Source organism: Misgurnus anguillicaudatus, chromosome 24 (genome assembly GCF_027580225.2).
Source record: "Misgurnus anguillicaudatus chromosome 24, ASM2758022v2, whole genome shotgun sequence".
NCBI lineage: Eukaryota > Metazoa > Chordata > Actinopteri > Cypriniformes > Cobitidae > Misgurnus > Misgurnus anguillicaudatus.
The window spans coordinates 48,399,171-48,420,595 of record NC_073360.2 but is presented as its reverse complement, the minus strand read 5'-3'; the positions used below and the strand labels follow the sequence as shown (position 1 = coordinate 48,420,595).

At 38.9% G+C, this 21,425-nt stretch overlaps 2 protein-coding genes and 1 long non-coding RNA gene across 3 annotated transcripts in view; 1 reads left to right on the top strand and 2 right to left on the bottom strand.

Moving 5' to 3' along the window:
• The window catches only part of LOC129437205 (protein NLRC3-like), a 578,808-nt gene that overhangs the window by 223,001 nt on the left and 334,382 nt on the right, over positions 1 to 21,425 (bottom strand). The gene's annotated exons all lie outside the window — the stretch shown is intronic.
• LOC141361557 (NACHT, LRR and PYD domains-containing protein 3-like) overlaps positions 1 to 21,425 on the bottom strand; it is an 85,127-nt gene that overhangs the window by 3,017 nt on the left and 60,685 nt on the right. The window lies entirely within an intron of this gene.
• LOC141361669 (uncharacterized) lies at positions 1,132 to 2,627 on the top strand. The gene is made up of 3 exons (XR_012367848.1): positions 1,132 to 1,747; positions 2,225 to 2,289; positions 2,408 to 2,627. It is a non-coding gene; the product is annotated as an uncharacterized lncRNA (long non-coding RNA).

Genomic DNA, 21,425 nt, shown 5'->3' with positions numbered 1-21,425 from the left:
TTTCTGAAAACTGACATGTGTGCACGATATTATTTTTGAAACCGGAGAGGTTGAAATGTCCGTTTATGAAAATAACCGCCCATGTGTAAACATAGCCCTAGTTTCTTTCTTTCTCTTTCTCTACATTCAAATACACACATATACACACATCGCCCGCTCTCATTACTCTCAGCTGCAGCTGTTTCCACTCTCTCTCTCCACCTGTTCCTCATCTTCTCTCATTAACTTAGGCTTTATCTTTCGTGTCTTGTCTTTGTCTTTTGTCAGATTGTTATGCAATGCAGACGTGCTCACCTCGGTTCTGGATTTATGTCAGCAATACCCTGTCTTGTCCTGTACTGTTGCGTGTGTGAAGAAACTGTTTGTTGTTGGAATTACCCCTGCATTTGTTTGTTATACACAGAACTGTGGCTCGAGAGAAACTGTGACTGTACCTGTGTGGTGCTGCTGGCTGGTATCGGCCATCTCTTGCCTTCTCCGGGTGCCTAGTTAATCCCGCAGCCCTTTTGTTCGGCAAAAGCCACAGAGGATATTTTAGTTCCTGTTATCATTAGTGATCTGAAGACGTCACTGTATATTGTCCTTCGTTTTCTATTATAGACTTTCCTGTGGCAAGACTATTAAAACATCTTTAACTGCTATCACTGCTTTTGGGTTCTCCTCATAACACATGCCCCAGGCTGCCAAAAATGAATACCAAGCATTGACATTTATAGCCAAGGCCAGTTATTCGCTGTACAAGAGGTTGATATTTTACTAGCTTTGTTAAATAAGCCTCCTCTAGACATGAATCAAAACAGCAGCCTAGTTCCAGGATAAGAACACATCCTCTTTGTGCTCATCAATGATTATAATATCAGGCCTGATGGCGTTTACATCAGAGAACACAGACACTGTAAGACACTTAGAAAACATTTGTGGATTAACAACACGATTTACATGTATTGACCCAGCAAGCAATAGCTGTCATTTCAACATCTCGTTTCAGTATAGACCCGATATAGCCGGGCTGTGCCTAGCCCATATCTAGCCCAAATAAACTTTAATTTGGTTACATGTGGTTTTTGACAAAATAATTAAATAATTTGTGAGATGTATGCTATTTCATCATGTAAGCAAAGTTAACAGCGATTAAAAGGTATTTTGTTTCATTTCTATAAAGTGTTTTATGCATCGTCTGTACGTAGTCACAATTTAGCTCATAAATAGACCGACTACGAATAAACCACGTTTAGCCCAGAAATAACCATTAATTTAATTACATGTGGTTTTTGCCAAATAACTTGTGAGATGTATGATATTTAATCATGTAAACAAAGTTCAAAGCGATTAAGATATTTTGTTTCATTTCTTTAAAGTGTTTTATGCACCGTCTGTACTTAGCCACTATTTAGCTCATAAATAGACCGACTACGAACAAACCATGTTTAGCCCAGAATAACCTTGAATTTAATAAAATTTTGTTTTTGCCAAAATAACTTGCAAGATGTATGATATTTCATCAGGCATGCAAAGACACCAGTGAATTCAAGATGTTTGGTTTTATTTATCTTATCTGAATATCTGCTGTCACGCATAACATTCATTATTGATAAACAAAATCCAGTTACAACTCCGAACCGCTAGATGGCAGCTGCAGTACACAAACACGAGGCCAAATCTCACGAGAAAGATTTCCGCTGTTTGAAAATCAACAACATCAGCGAGCAGCCAGGAGGAAAGCAAACTTCCACACTCGTTTGGTCTTGTAAGTGTTTTTATTATTTTATTTTACATGTGTTTTTAAATTTTTTACTTTATTTGTTGTTGGAATCGCGACATTCTTGCGGGTAACTTAATGTTAGAGTAAGTAACCCATGTTTTATAAAACCTAAACAGTACAACCTGAACACAATGTAATAAAATAGTGGAGGTAAATGAGTCTATATGAAACGTTACACTGAAGATTAACATGAGTAATTTGTAGGCTGCTTTTAGTTATTACTTAAAGTAATGTAGGCAGTTGTGCTTTACAATTATGCATACAGAGATAGATTGTGGGGGGAAAGCTATTTTTCCATACGGATTTAACTTACAGGCCTTCAGTTTGTTGGAAAAAATGAGTTTTATTGTGTTAGTGAGGAAACTTGCAGGTCAGTGGGCATTAACCTTTAAGGTTGGTAAACACGTGTACACTGAAGCATACAATACTGTACAATTACTGACATAGGCATGTGTTATTCAGGTGTCAAAGCTGTGCGAAACTGGAGGGAGAAACTTGAGAGACCGTGCCGGAAGAATGCTGGACAGGTAAATTCTATAAACATGCAATATTAATCAGACATTGTGATTTCAACGCAGTCTTTCATGTGGTCACAAAAAAAATGTCAGTCTGCAACTGTTAACGACATTATCTTTTGTATTTTAGAGTTCACTAAAATTCATTAATTTCAAAGTTCAACATGAATGGTGGTGGTCCACTGCAGAAGCAAGCATTTGATAAAACATCAGTTCTCTGTTATTAAAGGTACGTGTGTTTGTATGTGTTTTTAGGCTGAATGGTGTTTCACAAAATAATACTTTTAATATGACATTAGGCTATGTGAGGTGTAATTGACAACAGTCCGGTACTGCCTTTGAATTGAATTTAATTTAATTGAAATTTATTTGACAGAATTTCATAAAAATGTATAAAATAACAATTATCCCATCCACTTAAAAAAACTGCAGAGGATATAGACACAAAAAAGCCTAAGGCTTATTTCCATTGTGGTCCTCGCTGTAAATAAAGCATACAGGCAAAACCCCACAGATGACAGAGACTACAAACATTTCTCCTAAGTCCACTTTACATCATATACAATAACACTGCAAACATTAACACATTTGTCATACAGTATCTTCCATCAACCACTTTTTCAATACCCTTTTAAAATGTTTCAGCTCTGTTATGTTCTTTATAGATGTAGACAGTTTATTCCATGCCATAGCACTAGTATATAAAAACGAATTTTTCCCTACTAAACTTTTGAATCCACAAGGATATATGTTAAAATCCCTGCCCCTAGTATTGTATAGATGTTGGGTTCTCACCATATTATAATAATTTACTAAATATTTTGGAAACATATTGTTTAAAATTTTATGCGACATACCCAATTTTAAAAATATGACTCTTTTTTCGACATTCAAGAGACCCAACTCTTTAAAACAATCATTATTTATGTGTGTACGTGGGTGCATTTTTAGGATTGTTCTGACTAATTTGTTTTGAGACTTTTGTAATTTATTTTTCCATTTCTGTGAACAACTACTGTACCAAAATGATGATGCATAATCAAAATGAGGTTGTACCAAAGCATTTGCCAATAATCTTAAAGAATAAGTGTCCAGTAAGTTAGCTTGCCTAGCTAAAAACTTCACCTTCCCACAAATCTTTGCAATCATTTTACTAGCCATATAATAAAATGTTAGTTTATTATCTATAAAACAGCCCAAATATTGTACTACACTTTTTGACTTCAAAATCATGTCGTTACGTTTAACTACAAAACTACCCTTTTTATTTAATTTCATTTTGGAAGCAAAAAGAATAGCTTCCGTTTTACCTAAGTGTAAAAATAACTTATTATCTAAAAACCATTTTGAAATCTCCTCTAACTGTAAAGACATTGTTTTCTCCACCATCTCTTTATCTCGATGGGCAACCACAATTGCTACATCGTCAGCATAAAGAAAGAGTTCCTCAGGACACGCTACCTTTAAATCATTTATGTATAAAAGGAAAAACAACGGTCCTAATAGGCTCCCCTGAGGCACACCACAATTAATAAATAAGGGATCGGATAATGTACCCTTAATATCAACTTGTTGCTTCCTATCTTTTAAATAAGATTGAACCCACTTAAGAGAATTTTTATCAAATCCAATTGCCTTTAATTTGTATATAAAAATTTCATGATCTATGGTATCAAAAGCCTTCTGCAGGTCCAGCATAACCATCCCACAGAAGTCTCCTTTATCTACTGCTTTCCTTATGCTGTCAGTCAGATGTATTTTACAGGTTTCAGTGGAATGTAAGGGTCTGAACCCGGATTGTAAAGCATACAAAATACTATTTTTAACAATATAATTTTCAATTTGATTATATATAACCCTTTCCATAATCTTAGATGCCACACATAAAATAGAAACAGGCCAATAATTTGTCATGTCTGATTTACAACTCTTTTTATGTAAGGGAACTACTCTAGCACTTTTAAAATCTAAAAGGACTTCCCCTTGTTGAATAGACAAATTTATTATGTATGCTATAAGGGGTGCTGTTACCTTTGCTGAATCCTTAAAATATTTGACAGGAATATTATCAATTCCAGGAGCCTTGTTTATGTTTAGCTCACTCATAAGTTTATAAATGTCACTATCAATAACAGGACATAATTTAAAAGCATCAGAGGCTACTCCTTTTTGACCATATAAAACTGAGTCGTCTTCTCATTATACTTATTTATACTTGGTGGAATTTGCTTTCGAAAATTACTAGCTAACGATATAAAATATCTGTTAAAACTTTCAGACACCTCCTTTGGGTTAGAAACTAAATTCCCTTTTATCTTAAGATTAATATTTCCTGATTTCCCTTTCACTGTATCAGAGAAGCCTAAGTTCCCGTTCAGTCGGTCACTACGACGTCACGTCGTGACCGACGAATTGGGAATTGGGAACCGCTTCGCGGGTGACCTTTCAGTCAGTCACTACGACGTCACGTCGTGACCGACGAATTGGGAATTGGGAACCGCTTCGCGGGTGACCTATAAAATATCTGTTAAAACTTTCAGACACCTCCTTTGGGTTAGAAACTAAATTCCCTTTTATCTTAAGATTAATATTTCCTGATTTCCCTTTCACTGTATCAGAGAAGCCTAAGTTCCCTTTCAGTCGGTCACTACGACGTCACGTCGTGACCGGCGAATTGGGAATTGGGAACCGCTTCGCGGGTGACCTATCTGTTGTATTTTATTTTGATTCATTATTTTGTTTTATGATTTAACCACTACAATAACATCATATGGCCCATGCTTGAATAGTATGTTAAATTAGGGAGCAGGATCTTTTACTTACTCTGAATAAGAAAAAGAAATTTGGAGTAAGATGTTTGGCCTGACTCTGCCAAAGTGCGGCAGCATAATCTAGTCATTGGTAAGGTATGGGATGGCTTAGTTTAGCCTTTACTTAGCTTAACTCAATTAGACTGGATTATGGGGTTGCACTTTCGGTGGGACATAATAACGTCCCAAGGGGTGGAATGTGGAAGAATTTTAATTCAAAAACTATATTTGTGTGAACTATATTTGTGTGAATAAGTTTGATGTGAAGAGTGGTTTGCCAGTGAAAAGATTCAAAGATTATTAGAGTGATCTCATGACTGTAAAACAGAACTGCACAGCACGGCCTATAAATAGCCATAGGTTCTGTTACATGGGTGCATGGATGCAGAGTTAACATGTAAAGACCAGTACTACCTATACATGGTTCCTATTCAAATATAAGTTGTGCAGCATAAGCAATGTTTAAATGTATACATAAGTGGAAAATCCAAATATGGGTAGCTGTGCCTACCAGTTAAAAATATTTAGGGTGACATATGCAGATGATGAAGAAACCAACACCTGGCAAACAGAAAACATGTTTAAAAGTAGCATAAAGGGGTGGTTACAACCTTCAGAAAAACTGTATATAAGCATGGGCCTAAGCCAAGAGTTGTTAGTTGCTCAATTGACCGACTCGGCTTTGTATCATTGATATTAAAGTCTATCTTGGAAAAGAAACCCTCTGCTTCCAGACATTATTTTTTAAGACTGAAATCTACAATAACATTCTTTTTAAAACTGAAACCACAACATAAATTCGTGTGATACAGTACAACAAAAAGTGCTGTGGTATTCCTGTCATATTTAGCTCTGTCCAAACGCTATGGTTTTACCACACAAAAACAACAGAAAAAACCACACATGGCATCTAATGGTAAATTCGTGTGATACAGTACAACAAAAAGTGCTGTGGTATTCCTGTCATATTTAGCTCTGTCCAAACGCTATGGTTTTACCACACAAAAACAACAGAAAAACCACATATAGCATCTAATGGTAAATTCGTGTGATACAGTACAACAAAAAGTGCTGTGGTATTCCTGTCATATTTAGCTCTGTCCAAACGCTATGGTTTTATCACACAAAAACAACAGAAAAAAACACACATGGCATCTAATGGTAAATTCGTGTGATACAGTACAACAAAAAGCACTGTGGTATTCCTGTCATATTTAGCTCTGTCCAAACGCTATTGTTTCAACACACAAAAACAAAAGAAAAAAAACACACATGGCATCTAATGGTAAATTCGTGTGATACAGTACAACAAAAAGTGCTGTGGTATTCCTGTCATATTTAGCTCTGACCAAAAGCTATGGTTTTATCACACAAAAACAACAGGAAAAAACCACACATGACATCTAATGGTAAATTTGTGTGATAAATTAAAACAAAAAGTGCTGTGGTATTCCTGTCATATTTAGCTCTGTCCAAACGCTATGGTTTTATCACACAAAAACAACAGAAAAAAACCACGCATGACATCTAATGGTAAATTTGTGTGATAAATTAAAACAAAAAGTGCTGTGGTATTCCTGTCATATTTAGCTCTGTCCAAACGCTATGGTTTTATCACACAAAAACAACAGAAAAAAAACCATGCATGACATCTAATGGTAAATTCGTGTGATAAATTAAAACAAAAAGTGCTGTGGTATTCCTGTCATATTTAGCTCTGTCCAAACGCTATGGTTTTATCACACAAAAACAACAGGAAAAAACCACACATGGCATCTAATGGTAAATTCGTGTGATACAGTACAACAAAAAGTGCTGTGGTATTCCTGTCATATTTAGCTTTGTCCAAACGCTATGGTTTTATCACACAAAAACAACAGGAAAAAACCACACATGGCATCTAATGGTAAATTCGTGTGATACAGTACAACAAAAAGTGCTGTGGTATTCCTGTCATATTTAGCTTTGTCCAAACGCTATGGTTTTATCACACAAAAACAACAGGAAAAATCCACGCATGACATCTAATGGTAAATTCGTGTGATACAGTACAACAAAAAGTGCTGTGGTATTCCTGTCATATTTAGCTTTGTCCAAACGCTATGGTTTTATCACACAAAAACAACAGGAAAAATCCACGCATGACATCTAATGGTAAATTCGTGTGATACAGTACAACAAAAAGTGCTGTGGTATTCCTGTCATATTTAGCTCTGTCCAAACGCTATGGTTTTATCACACAAAAACAACAGAAAAAACCACACATGGCATCTAATGGTAAATTCGTGTGATACAGTACAACAAAAAGTGCTGTGGTATTCCTGTCATATTTAGCTCTGTCCAAACGCTATGGTTTTACCACACAAAAACAACAGAAAAAAACCACACATGGCATCTAATGGTAAATTCGTGTGATACAGTACAACAAAAAGTGCTGTGGTATTCCTGTCATATTTAGCTCTGTCCAAACGCTATGGTTTTATCACACAAAAACAACAGGAAAAAACCACACATGACATCTAATGGTAAATTTGTGTGATAAATTAAAACAAAAAGTGCTGTGGTATTCCTGTCATATTTAGCTCTGTCCAAACGCTATGGTTTTATCACACAAAAACAACAGAAAAAAACCACGCATGACATCTAATGGTAAATTCGTGTGATAAATTAAAACAAAAAGTGCTGTGGTATTCCTGTCATATTTAGCTCTGTCCAAACGCTATGGTTTTATCACACAAAAACAACAGAAAAAAACCACGCATGACATCTAATGGTAAATTTGTGTGATAAATTAAAACAAAAAGTGCTGTGGTATTCCTGTCATATTTAGCTCTGTCCAAACGCTATGGTTTTATCACACAAAAACAACAGAAAAAAACCACGCATGACATCTAATGGTAAATTCGTGTGATAAATTAAAACAAAAAGTGCTGTGGTATTCCTGTCATATTTAGCTCTGTCCAAACGCTATGGTTTTATCACACAAAAACAACAGAAAAAAAACCATGCATGACATCTAATGGTAAATTCGTGTGATAAATTAAAACAAAAAGTGCTGTGGTATTCCTGTCATATTTAGCTCTGTCCAAACGCTATGGTTTTATCACACAAAAACAACAGGAAAAAACCACACATGGCATCTAATGGTAAATTCGTGTGATACAGTACAACAAAAAGTGCTGTGGTATTCCTGTCATATTTAGCTTTGTCCAAACGCTATGGTTTTATCACACAAAAACAACAGGAAAAAACCACACATGGCATCTAATGGTAAATTCGTGTGATACAGTACAACAAAAAGTGCTGTGGTATTCCTGTCATATTTAGCTCTGTCCAAACGCTATGGTTTTATCACACAAAAACAACAGAAAAAAACCACACATGGCATCTAATGGTAAATTCGTGTGATACAGTACAACAAAAAGTGCTGTGGTATTCCTGTCATATTTAGCTTTGTCCAAACGCTATGGTTTTACCACACAAAAACAACAGAAAAAACCACACATGGCATCTAATGGTAAATTCGTGTGATACAGTACAACAAAAAGTGCTGTGGTATTCCTGTCATATTTAGCTTTGTCCAAACGCTATGGTTTTATCACACAAAAACAACAGGAAAAATCCACACATGGCATCTAATGGTAAATTCGTGTGATACAGTACAACAAAAAGTGCTGTGGTATTCCTGTCATATTTAGCTTTGTCCAAACGCTATGGTTTTATCACACAAAAACAACAGAAAAAACCACACATGGCATCTAATGGTAAATTCGTGTGATACAGTACAACAAAAAGTGCTGTGGTATTCCTGTCATATTTAGCTCTGTCCAAACGCTATGGTTTTATCACACAAAAACAACAGAAAAAACCACACATGGCATCTAATGGTAAATTCGTGTGATACAGTACAACAAAAAGTGCTGTGGTATTCCTGTCATATTTAGCTCTGTCCAAACGCTATGGTTTTATCACACAAAAACAACAGAAAAAACCACACATGGCATCTAATGGTAAATTCGTGTGATACAGTACAACAAAAAGTGCTGTGGTATTCCTGTCATATTTAGCTCTGTCCAAACGCTATGGTTTTATCACACAAAAACAACAGAAAAAAAACCATGCATGACATCTAATGGTAAATTCGTGTGATAAATTAAAACAAAAAGTGCTGTGGTATTCCTGTCATATTTAGCTCTGTCCAAACGCTATGGTTTTATCACACAAAAACAACAGAAAAAACCACACATGGCATCTAATGGTAAATTCGTGTGATACAGTACAACAAAAAGTGCTGTGGTATTCCTGTCATATTTAGCTTTGTCCAAACGCTATGGTTTTACCACACAAAAACAACAGAAAAAACCACACATGGCATCTAATGGTAAATTCGTGTGATACAGTACAACAAAAAGTGCTGTGGTATTCCTGTCATATTTAGCTTTGTCCAAACGCTATGGTTTTATCACACAAAAACAACAGGAAAAATCCACGCATGACATCTAATGGTAAATTCGTGTGATACAGTACAACAAAAAGTGCTGTGGTATTCCTGTCATATTTAGCTCTGTCCAAACGCTATGGTTTTATCACACAAAAACAACAGAAAAAACCACATATGGCATATAATGGTAAATTCGTGTGATACAGTACAACAAAAAGTGCTGTGGTATTCCTGTCATATTTAGCTCTGTCCAAACGCTATGGTTTTATCACACAAAAACAACAGAAAAAACCACACATGGCATCTAATGGTAAATTCGTGTGATACAGTACAACAAAAAGTGCTGTGGTATTCCTGTCATATTTAGCTCTGTCCAAACGCTATGGTTTTATCACACAAAAACAACAGGAAAAAACCACACATGGCATCTAATGGTAAATTCGTGTGATACAGTACAACAAAAAGTGCTGTGGTATTCCTGTCATATTTAGCTTTGTCCAAACGCTATGGTTTTATCACACAAAAACAACAGGAAAAATCCACGCATGACATCTAATGGTAAATTCGTGTGATACAGTACAACAAAAAGTGCTGTGGTATTCCTGTCATATTTAGCTCTGTCCAAACGCTATGGTTTTATCACACAAAAACAACAGAAAAAAACACACATGGCATCTAATGGTAAATTCGTGTGATACAGTGCAACAAAAAGTGCTGTGGTATTCCTGTCATATTTAGCTCTGTCCAAACGCTATGGTTTTATCACACAAAAACAACAGAAAAAACCACACATGGCATCTAATGGTAAATTCGTGTGATACAGTACAACAAAAAGTGCTGTGGTATTCCTGTCATATTTAGCTCTGTCCAAACGCTATGGTTTTATCACACAAAAACAACAGAAAAAACCACACATGGCATCTAATGGTAAATTCGTGTGATACAGTACAACAAAAAGTGCTGTGGTATTCCTGTCATATTTAGCTCTGTCCAAACGCTATGGTTTTATCACACAAAAACAACAGGAAAAAACCACACATGGCATCTAATGGTAAATTCGTGTGATACAGTACAACAAAAAGTGCTGTGGTATTCCTGTCATATTTAGCTCTGTCCAAACGCTATGGTTTTATCACACAAAAACAACAGAAAAAACCACACATGGCATCTAATGGTAAATTCGTGTGATACAGTACAACAAAAAGTGCTGTGGTATTCCTGTCATATTTAGCTCTGTCCAAACGCTATGGTTTTATCACACAAAAACAACAGAAAAAACCACACATGGCATCTAATGGTAAATTCGTGTGATACAGTACAACAAAAAGTGCTGTGGTATTCCTGTCATATTTAGCTCTGTCCAAACGCTATGGTTTTATCACACAAAAACAACAGGAAAAAACCACACATGGCATCTAATGGTAAATTCGTGTGATACAGTACAACAAAAAGTGCTGTGGTATTCCTGTCATATTTAGCTCTGTCCAAACGCTATGGTTTTATCACACAAAAACAACAGAAAAAACCACACATGGCATCTAATGGTAAATTCGTGTGATACAGTACAACAAAAAGTGCTGTGGTATTCCTGTCATATTTAGCCCCACTCATTTGTTGTGTGGTAGTTTCCTGTTGTACCGAAGCAGTACCACAGGATTACCACTGGACTTTTTTGTAAGGGTAGTCCTGTGCTCGTTCATTTTGTACTGTTACTGTGGATTCTGTCTAGTGTTAGAATCATAGTCAAGTCTAGTTTAAGTCATCTGTCAGTATTCCGTGTTTGTTCTGCCCCCACGTGGGCTCTTGTTTTGTCTGTGTTATAATAAAGTGTTTTCAGTTAACCCCCGTCATCGCCTGCGTTTGGGTTCATCCGTCCTTGTTTCTGACAGTTTCACTTTGTAGCTTTTTTACTTTTGATGTTGTCAAAGTAACTTAAAAGTAAAGTAATTAGTAATTAGATTACTTTTTGCATGTAGTAATCAAATTACATTTTTAAAGTAGTAATTAGTAATTTGTAGTGGATTACTTTTTTTAAGTAACTTACCCAACACTGTGTATGGTAATAATAATAATAATAATAATAGACACACAAGCCACATAAACAACTTGATAAATGAGATTCACCATTGGTCAAAACATGATTAATGTTTATAGAATAATTAGTGGGGGCATTTCATACAGATTAATTATTGATTACAACATTTGAATGCTGAATTCAAATTGGATACTGTAACATTAAAGTTACTTAATTTAAATAATGATGTGACTCTCTGGAAAGGCAGTCAAGTGCATTTGTCTTTTGCATAGTTATTTTAGCAAAGCATCTAACAGTCAAGAGCTACGTGTTTCACAAACCAGATCCACGAATGTGCGTGTTTGTCATTATATTATTCAGTAATCACACGCGATACTGCCAGATTCACAAACCATTAGGAACATGCCCACATTTTGTGAATTTAGCTTATTCACCGTATCCTTCATAGTTAGATAAGTCCATACATACCTTTCTCATCTCCGTGCGTGCTGTAACACTGTCTGACGCAGCCTGGAAGTGAATGGCTCCAGCTAGCATACTGCTCTCAATTAAGTGAAAAAAAATAGCCAACATTTTCCTATTTATGTGTTGTGATTTGTATAGTCACATCATGTACAAATAACAAGGTCGTATGAGACACATGTCTTTTAATCGTATAATACTGGGAACTATATTCTCAGGCGAAGCACTGCTGCTTGGACGGAATGATTTGCTCGCAGCACCTGAGTAAGAAGCCCCGTGGTGAGGAGCAGAGAGTTTGCTTAGAGTTAGAGTAACAGAGTTAGCGATTGCTAGATAGTAAATGTATTACAATCATGAGTGTTTACTGTATTGTAAAGAGCTGCAACAATAAACACATGAGAAAAAGTACCATCATATTTCATAGAATTCCAACCAAAAACACTGACCTGATGAAACAATGGCTGCTTGCTCTGGATATAGCTCCACACACGTCTGTATCAACCATCATTGCTCAGAACATTTCACCGAGGACGACTATTTAAAAAAAAATGGAATTTGTTTGGCCACACGGACAATGAAACGTGTGCTTCAGAATACGGCCATCACATCGATCGTACAGACAGGACAGTGGATACCTGCGGCTACGGTAAGTGTTCCGTTATGTTTTTAGATGACTAAGTTAGTTTACTGTAACAGTGTCATTAGCTAGATCTAATGTAATGTTAGTGACACTATTACATGAACAGGGTGGTCACTACTATTGCAGTTGTTCCCGGGCTCCATGTAATGTTAGTAATTATTATATTGTCACGAACGCACTCTATCGCCCCAGTAACAAACGAGCGGTGCTTGAGGTAACTCATGACTTTACCCTTCACCTTGCTATTGAATCAGAGGGGGAACGGGCAGTTTTCATTTTAGTTGGCTAATGTTTGTGTGTTATTTGTGCAAAAACTATTTGCTTTGTGCTATTAATTTCACCTTATTCTATAATAATAATGATAATAATTATTTGTACATGATGTGACTATACAAATCACAACATATAAATAGGAAAATAGTATCATTATTTATTATTGGGAGCAGTATGCTAGCTGTAGCCATTAAGCTTAGCTAGCGGGGCTGCGTCAGACAGAGTTACAGTATGCACGGAGATGAAAAAGGTATGTATGGACTTTTCTAACTCTGGGGGATACAGTGAATAAGCTAAATTCCCAAAATGTGGGCGTGTTCCTTTAAGAGGAGCCAATGTAGGCGTGTGTTCGTCAGGATGATGTTGGATCTGATTCGCGTATATGCATGCGTTAACGTAAGTTTTGTCAAACCAGCAAACACCTGGTTCTCTTAATTTCTTATATCATTACCAGTTACTAAAATGCTACCCGTCTCTGCCTATTCCTTCTATCCATGCCCAGCGCCACTGATTTAAGTCCTTTATCAATTAGGTCGTCTTCCCTAGGCTTTATATACTTACTCGCCATCCTGCTGACAACGTTACTTGTGACTTCTCCGCGGCCGCACGGCATCTGCAGCTGGATCTCAACCACACCTCAAAGACCCCACCTATTGTACTTCTGATTGGCCATGTTGTTAGTTTGGTTGAGAGTGATAGATATGTTCCTCTCATACTATTTGTAGGCAAATGCATGATTTTTTTTGATTGGCAGCCAAATCCACACGCCGGAGGTCCGACTGCAGACTCATTGGTGAGCTCTGCTTTGAATGAAGTTCCATCGTGACAAATAAAATAGACTACTTGCGGAGTGATATGAAGACATGAATCTGAGGCACACAAAACGTTGACAGCGGTGAGTGGTCATTTAGAACTGTGCCTCGCAACAACCCCCCCCCCCCCACACACACACACACACAAATTGCATTTGCATGATTCACAAGAGACTCATTTTCACATCGGAAAATCCAGAATTTCCGAAAATCACACCCCTGTGAATTGCAGATATGAAGAATAAATCATATTAGAGATAAATGATGTGACTTTGTCCTGTATCTATTCTATATAAACTCTTGTATTCGTATGATGAGGAGGATTCGGCCGTGATTAAATCATATTTAAAGACACTGAGTATCATTCACTAAGTACGCATATGCACGAATGTATGCGTTGTGACATCATGAGAGGGTGTGTTCTAGAGGGCAGATACATTGCCCTCAGATGGCTGAAGCAAGATGGCCGTCTGTTAAAGACTACAACTCCCAGACTGCCTGAGAGTACAGCTGCAGCTAATGAGACCAGCAGCAGTCCCTAATAGGGGGTATGAGAAACTGCTGAGGGTGTGTTTGGCATGGAGAAGGACATGTACCTTTGTGAATTAAGGAAGACTAAGTTACTTTATAGCTGAAGAGATTTAAGTTGTAAACCCTTTTTGTTAATTATTAAACACACCTGCATATTGAAGAGACCGTTGAAGTGGTGTTTTCTTGGAACTGACACAAGCTAAAAGATCCTTAACCTCTCATGCTGTCACATATGGTGGAGAATGCGGGCACTTGGATGACTGCAGATGTTCCAGAGTGATGTGGAGGACCTAACAAGCCTGTTTTCTAAGCTAAGTACACAGTCAATTGATTGTAAAATGGAAGAGTTACTGAAATCAATGATAGAGAGTAATAAAGTGCAGCAGCAAATTCAAGCTGGCTTGCTGGAGGAACAAAGGCGGGCCAATAACCTTAAAATTAAAGAACTGGAAATGAAGCAAGCCCAAGATGTTAGCAGAATACGGGCTAGTGACTTTATTCCTAAAATGGGAGAGTGTGATGATGTCGAAGCGTACTTGCATGCTTTTGAGACAACTGCCTTTAGAGAAAAATGGCCAAAAGATCAATGGGCAAAAATATTGGCACCGTTTTTGTCTGGAGAATCACAGAAGGCCTTCCTAGATCTAGACCCAACTTGGGCCAATAATTATGACTCCTTGAAGAAAGAAATGTTAAGTCGCAGTGGTCTTACCGAATTTGGGAGGGCCCAGAGGTAACATGCATGGTGCTTCAAGAAAGAACAGCCACCGCGTACACAGATGCATGAATTAATGCGTTTGACTAAGAAATGGTTAGAGCCTGGTAGGCACTCGGCAACAGAAGTGGTCAATTCCTTGGTGATGGACAGATTTTTAAGAGCCCTACCCATTGAAGCTAAACGATTTGTTTGTCTGAATAACCCAAGTTCACCTCAAGAATTGATAGAAGAAGTTGAACGATACCAAGCCAGTGCAGAAATGCTGAACTCACGGTCTCCAACCAGTGCACAGCCCCAACAAAAGTTTTTCCAGAGAACCTCTACTCCCAGATGGCCTAGCCCACAGGGGAAAAGGTCCAGCCAACAAGATTTGCCAGTCGAAAGCCCATTGTATAAACCAAGAACCTGTTACAAGTGTGGGGAAGTAAGACACATTTCATGGCAATGCAACCAGACAGATGAGCCTATAACGACGGCTGAGTCTTCAAGTGGCTTGAAAAATAACCTTTTTGCTGCCTTGTTGGGCAACTCTGTGTTCCAAGCAATGACATGCCCTGTATCAGTAAATAGTCAAGACGTAGAGGCATTACTGGACTCTGGAAACATGATTACACTGGTGCACCAGTCCTTGGTCAATCCAAAGCAAGTCTCATTAGAAAACCCAATTCCAGTTTCGTGTGTGCATGGTGACACTTGTACATATCCCACATCTGCAGTAACATTAGTCACGACTAGAGGGAAGTATGAAATTCGAGCTGGGGTGGTGGGATCCCTGCCGGTACAGGCATTAATTGGACGAGATTGTCCTGTGTTTCACATGTTGTGGCAAGATGTACAAGCAAGGAGAACAAGAGAAACACAGCGACCCAGGGGTAAAAACAGACAAAATATGTTAGATTATGCAAGTCAAAATGTCCAAACTCTAACACACCATTGCCTCCCAGTGCAGACACGGATGAATAGAGGAAACAACCTGGAAGAGACTGAGTCAGCCTCAGAACAAGCAGATGAGCCACCACCACAGCCCATCACTCAAAGCAGGGTACAGTTACAAACAGAACCCGAGGAGCTGGGGGCATCCCAAGAAAGTAATAGTGGTCCAGAAGCGCCAGGGCACCAAATGTTAACAGGCCAGTATGGAACAGCACAACTGAATGACTGTACACTTGTTAATGCTTTGAAAAATGTGAAAGTTATTGATGGAATAGTTCAGAGTAATCTTCCAGTAGTGTACCCACATTTTGCGATTAAGAATGGGTTGCTCTACCAAATAAAAAAGGAGGGGAGGAGACTATAGAGCAGTTGCTTGTGCCTCAAACCCATAGGGCCACAGTACTGCAACTAGCCCACACTCATCTGCTTGGGGCACATTTAGGGGTGGACAAAACCAAAGAAAGAGTGCTACAACGGTTCTTTTGGCCTGGTGTGCATAAGGAAGTAGAGAACTACTGTCGTAGTTGCCCAGAGTGTCAGCAGTCAGCTCCAAAACCTAATTTTCGTAGTCCCTTGATTCCTTTACCTATCATCGAAACCCCCTTTGAGAGGATTGGGATGGACATTGTGGGGCCTCTCCCGAGGAGCGGCAGGGGTCACCAATATATTTTGGTGATGGTAGACTATGCAACCCGTTACCCTGAAGCGGTGCCGTTAAGGAAAGCTACGTCAAAGCAAATTGCCAAAGAGTTATTCCTGATTAGTACTAGAGTGGGTATCCCAAAAGAAATTCTTACAGACCAGGGAACCCCATTCATGTCTCGTGTAATGAAAGAACTTTGCGCCCTCCTAAAGATAAAGCAAATAAGAACCTCTGTGTACCACCCACAGACAGACGGCCTTGTGGAACGTTTTAATAAGACCCTCAAGCAAATGCTTCGTAAAACCATTGACACAGATGGCAAAAACTGGGATCAACTCTTACCCTATCTGTTGTTCTCAATTAGAGAAGTACCACAAGCCTCTACAGGGTTCGCCCCTTTTGAACTTTTGTACCCATACAAGCCAAGAGGACTGCTGGATATAGCAAAAGAAGCATGGGAGGAACAGCCTTGCCCCCACAGGTCGTTCATTGAACATGTTGGGCAAATGAGAGACAGAATGGCAGCCATTTACCCTATTGTAAGAGAGCATATGGAGAAAGCGCAACGAGAACAACAAGCGATATATAACCGCCCAGCTCAGCCTAGAGAATTTCAGCCTGGAGACCGAGTGTTAGTGCTGGTGCCCACAGTAGAGTGTAAATTCCTAGCCACCTGGCAGGGCCCCTTTGAGGTCATAGAGAGGGTAGGGGAGGTCAATTACAGGGTTAAGCAAACAGGCAAAAGAAAGCCTGACCAAATATACCATGTCAACCTCTTGAAACGTTGGCACCCTAGAGAAGTGATGATGTGTTCTCTTTCCCCAAGCAAACCCAGTGACCCACCACGAGAAGAAGTCCGGGTGAGCCCAGATCTGAACCCACAACAAAAACAGGAAGTGTTGGAGCTAGTGGATCGTAACAAAGATGTCTTTTCCCCAGTTCCAGGCCATACTCAAACGATCCAGCATGAGATCCAGACTGTCCCAGGGAAAATTGTACAGCAGCGGCCTTACAGAATCCCAGAAGCCAGATGAGAAGCCATTAAGGAAGAAGTGAGGGAAATGCTTAGGTTAGGGGTCATTGAGGAGTCACAGAGTGCATGGTCGAGCCCTATAGTGATGGTCCCCAAGCCCGATGGCACAATAAGATTCTGTAACGATTTTAGGAAGTTAAATGAGATCTCAAAGTTTGATGCATATCCTATGCCCCACATTGATGAATTGATTGACAGGCTAGGGAAAGCACGCTTCATCTCAACACTAGATCTAACAAAAGGCTACTGGCAAGTTCCCTTGTCTTCAGATTCCAAAGAGAAGACTGCTTTTGCAACACCAGACGGACTATACCATTATACTCATTTACCCTTTGGTCTTCATGGGGCTCCAGCCACTTTCCAAAGGCTCATGAACCGTGTCCTTCAACCCCACCAGCAGTATGCAGCTGCTTATTTAGATGATGTGGTAATCCACAGCTCAGACTGGGAAAGCCATCTTGGAATGGTGCAGAAGGTACTGGATTCTCTCAGAGAGGCGGGCTTGACTGCAAACCCCAAAAAATGTAAAATTGCCTATGGTGAAACTGAATATCTGGGCTATACAATAGGCAGGGGTGTAGTACAACCTCAAGAAGCCAAAGTTGGAGCCATTCAGAACTGGCCTAGGCCACAAACCAAAAGGTAAAGTCCTTCCTTGGCCTAGCTAATTATTATAGGAGATTTGTGCCTAACTTTTCAAGTCTGGTTGCACCCATTACAGAGCTAACCACTAACAGACCCTCCAGAATGGTAAAGTGGAGCAAAGAGGCAGAGGAGGCTTTCTCGCAGTTAAAGAGGATGTTGTGCTCCAGACCGATTTTGAAATCCCCAGACTTCACAAAAGAATTCCTGGTGCAGACTGATGCCTCTGAGGTGGGTCTAGGAGCAGTCCTTTCTCAAACCCATGAAGGCGAGGAACATCCTGTGCTCTACATCAGTAGGAAACTGGCAAAGCATGAGAAAAATTATGCCACAATTGAGAAAGAGTGCTTAGCTATTAAATGGGCATTAGAGGCACTCAAGTACTATCTATTGGGGAGGAAATTTGTATTAATGACAGACCATGCACCATTACAATGGATGGCCCGGAATAAGGAGAGCAATGGCAGAATAACTAGATGGTTTTTAAGTCTGCAAGCCTTTAACTTCTCTGTTGTCCACAGGCCTGGACGATGCCATGGAAATGCTGATGCCTTCTCTCGCAAGGATGCCCTCTTCACAGTGGCCTGCCAACCAGGAGCCTCAGAGCAGTGGAGGGGGGTGTGTGACATCATGAGAGGGCGTGTTCTAGAGGGCAGATACATTGCCCTCAAATGGCTGAAGCAAGATGGCCGTCTGTTAAAGACTACAACTCCCAGACTGCCTGAGAGTACAGCTGCAGCTAATGAGACCAGCAGCAGTCCCTAATAGGGGGTATGAGAAACTGTTGAGTGTGTGTTTGGCTTGGAGAAGGACATGTACCTTTGTGAATTAAGGAAGACTAAGTTACTTTATAGCTGAAGAGATTTAAGTTGTAAACCCTTTTTGTTAATTATTAAACACACCTGCATATTGAAGAGACCTTTGAAGTGGTGTTTTCTTGGAACTGACACAAGCTAAAAGATCCTTAACCTCTCATGCTGTCACAGCGTGTAATGTGTGTAGAGACATTTTCATAAACAAATCATGATTCAACAAAAATGTTCATACTAAAATTTATTCTAAATGTATGCAAAATTGTAAGAACAACTTAGACCACACGTACGCAATAATCATGAATAATTCATGATTATTGCGTACATTTAGAAGAAATTTTAGTATGAAGGTTTTTGTTGAATCATGATTTGTTTATTAAAACGTCTGTACACACATTTCATGCTTGAATGAGAGCCATTGACTGGAGTCTGTCAGGTTGAATACATGATCTTATTTCTCAAGTGTTTGTGTTCATAATGGACAAGATGTTGTGTGACTCTGGAGTGTTTGTCTTCTGTGGACACCTGGTGAGGATAAATGTCTTGTGTGTGTTGTCTATACATGATTATCAGCTGACGTCACTCACATCTTAAACTTGTCTTCATTTTGATTACCTGAAGTGGTCACAAAAGAACTAAAAGCTATGCCTATTTTTGCAGCACTAAGAAGGCTCAACACAACTTGATACTGTGTTTACAATGCTCGAGTCATGTGTAGAGACACAGCTGATACTTCGAGCATTGTTTGTGTACACAGAGTTTACTAATAAGAAGGTTTTGAACAACTGACTTTGATTGTTTTGGTTTCCGAAAATGGAAATTCGGCACTGAGATATCAAGCAAAACTAAGCGTGGGACATGGGAGACAGTGATGAGCAGAGGTGGGACAAAGTCATTGTTATGCAAGTCACAAGTAAGTCTCAAGTCTTTGCTTTCGAGTCCCGAGTCAAGTCGAGTCAAGGACGAGGCAAGTCCCGAGTCGAGTCACAAATCAAAGCCAACAAGTCTCAAGTCGAGTCCAAAGTCCTACCATTTTACTTTCGAGTTATTTCAAGTCCTCTTACCACAGAAATAAAATGCGTGCTGTGGACAGGTGGAGGAAGGCCCCTATACTGCATTGCATTCGCAAAAGATCAAATTGGCCAAAAGTCTGTCAGTAATTTGTGCGCGATGGAGGTGCAGAATGATGCCACCATGGCTGAAAACTCGCTCCACTGGAGAACTAGAAGCAGGCACTGCCAAGACTCGGATGGCTACTTGAAAGAGTGAAGAAAGAGTCTTACTGTTCAGTGCCCAGAACAAAAGGGCATACTGTCCTTCTGCCATGTCAATGTAGTGACTTAGCTGCAGTGGTGTAGTCTAGATTTTTGTTTTCCCTTTGACCCTTATGTAGGGATGGGCGATATGGCCTAAAAAAATATCACGGTAATTTCAGTTGTTTGTTGCGGTGACGATAAATATGACGATAAATTATTCTCTTCTGTAAAATATCAGATTATGTTATGTATGAGTTGTGTTCCAGTGACTGTGGTGAAAAACATCACACAACAACAATTATTACACAATAATAATTCAAATCAATTACAAGTTTAAAATGTAAACACAGATTCTGTATTTATTTATACTCTCATGGTGCAAAAATAGTGCAAACAGGAAAAGTAACAATGTCTTTAGATGTGTTTCAACATTACAACAGAGTACAACTGCAAATAAACCCTGATAAAGTAACAAACATGTTAAAGTAACCTGATAAAGCAAAGAAGTTTAGTGTGGAACCGTCAATAGTCACTTTCACACATACAGTCTTTACTGGTAATTTGCAGTTAAAAGGTAATGTTTAAACAGAACCTTTCAGGTAAATCAGTACTCCCAATTTACCAGTAAGACAGGATGTAAGATTACCAGTAATTTACCAGTAAGTGCTATTTGTGAACGAAAAACATAGGATTACCTGCATTTAGAACCGACGACGTCAGACCGCGCTGACAGCTTCAGGCCAATCAGAAAGTTTACCCCCGCACTGTTTACATGTGCTACAATCGAGCACACCTGAAGTCAACAGCCACATTTCTTCAGCAAAGTGGTTTTAAACAGCTTGTCATATTGCCGACGTCCTAAGCACACCCTCTGTGATGCAGCGAATATCAATCCTAAAACCAACTTTACCTCGCTCCTCTGTTAAGCCTAATGTGCAAACGCAGGCTCCATTTGACGCCGCCTAACGCAATGTTGTTTTGGTCACGAGCAACTTCACGACCGTCAGTGTTTGCCACAGATGTGTAAACAACAAAATACGGACCGTGGATATTAAGTCATAACCCACCATTGTTTACAAATACGACACTGAGCTCACCGGCCACAGG